Raw genomic sequence first — 1,881 nt, 5'->3', positions numbered from 1 at the left:
CATCAGTTTCATCTTCCATTCAGTGTTTTATCTAGTTCTTTATCCCTTCATTTGATGCTCAGGTTTCCAGGATTGATAATTGTATATGTTTTACTTATTTTTTTGTGTGTTTGCTGCAGGGGAATGACATGGTGCGTTTGTCTAGGGTACCATTTTGGCTCCCTATGGAAATGGTGTTTTTATGTCCATTTCCAAGATGGAGAAACTGAAGCTCAGGCAGTTAAGATGACTTGTACAAAGTTGTAAATGGACTAGAATTTTAACTCTTGTATGAATAGATCTAGTGCGTATGCTCTTGTTCTCTCCCTTAATTATATAGAAGAATATAAATAAGAAAAACTAAATCATTATGATTATTTAATGACTTTGTCATCCATGAAATACAGGAAAACAAATCTGATTGATAAGTTAAATAATTGATGTTGAAATACAAGCAAATAGAGATATTTGTTTATATATAAAACAATTTATATAACACCACTATGAGCAGAGCCTGAACTACGTTCTGCAGTCACATGCATAATATCAATTCCTTTCTGGGAAAAATGAGATAGGGCATGTATATGTGACAGTGTAATGCAAGGCAGAAATATATCAGGATCATAAGCTGTATTCAGAGAAGGGAGAACCTACAGGTAAAGGGCACATGTTGGGGAATAAATTACATTTGAACTAGCCCTTCACAATTTGGTAGAACTTGTAATATTTTAGGCAAGGAAATCAGTGGGAGTGTAAAACACAGGCTGCAAAGTAGAGTTCAGGAAGAACTGCTAAAAGTAAGAGAGAAAAGAAGGTTAGTGTTAGACCCTGGAAGGCCTTGAATTCCTGGTTAAGAAGCTGGAAAGAAAATAAGAGGGTTTACACCTAGGATGACCAACCATCCTGATTTGGCTGGACTCAAAAGATTTCTGGGATGTAGGACTTTCAGTGTTCAAATCAGGACAGTCTCAGGCAAACTGAGATTATTGATTACCCTATTTGCACTTCTCTCCCCGCTCCCGCACATACACACACATAGTAGCTTATGTTGTTTTTGTTGTTCGGTGCCATTGAGTTGATTCGGACTCGTGACAGAACAGAACCGTCCCACAGGGTTTTCTTGGCTGTAATCTTTGTGGAAGCAGAACGCCAGTTCTTTCTCCTGCAGAGCTGCTGGGTGGGTTCAAACTGCCACCTTTTCAGTTAGCGGCCGAGTGGTTAACCATTGTGTCATCGGGGCACGTATATTCCTGAACAGATAACACATAGCCATAACCTTTTACAATTCCTTTGTTGTTGTTGTTGTGTTTTGTTTTTTTAAGGAATCATGAGACAAGAAAGAATGAATTGAGTTAACTGGGATTCACTTGAAAATTATGTAAGAATTAACTGCTGAATTCATTATCAATGATACTTCATTTTAGCAGATCCCAGCATTACTGATATTCAGAATGAGAACTATAGAAAAAGACTCAGACCAGAGAGGCTAATTAATAAAACATCCTTTTCTAAGGAAAAAAAAAGCAACAAATAATCAGGCAATCTCTTGTGTGAATTGGTTTTAAGATAGAGTTTTTTAATTACAAATTTTGTCATCTTATTTTTTTTTGATTCTATGTTAATAAAGATTTTTAAATTGTAACTAACATATTGGGCATTACAAACTTTGATTACTTAAGGGCACTTGATATAAAGTAACATTTGATTTATTCATTTTTTGCTGATTTATTCTCTCACTCAAGCAGAGTTTTTGAGAGCCTCCTAAATGTGGGAGAAATAAAGATGAATAAGACAAGTGCCGTACCTTCAAGAAGCTCAGGATCCCTGTAGTAGAAAAGCTATATAAGCAACTATTAACAAAACAAAAGGGGGAAAAAAGGTAATGAACATATGTCAGGTATT

The sequence above is a fragment of the Trichechus manatus genome, unplaced genomic scaffold (genome assembly GCF_000243295.1).
Source record: "Trichechus manatus latirostris isolate Lorelei unplaced genomic scaffold, TriManLat1.0 scaffold00088, whole genome shotgun sequence".
Taxonomy (NCBI): domain Eukaryota; kingdom Metazoa; phylum Chordata; class Mammalia; order Sirenia; family Trichechidae; genus Trichechus; species Trichechus manatus.
Note: the sequence above shows the minus strand (reverse complement) of the source record.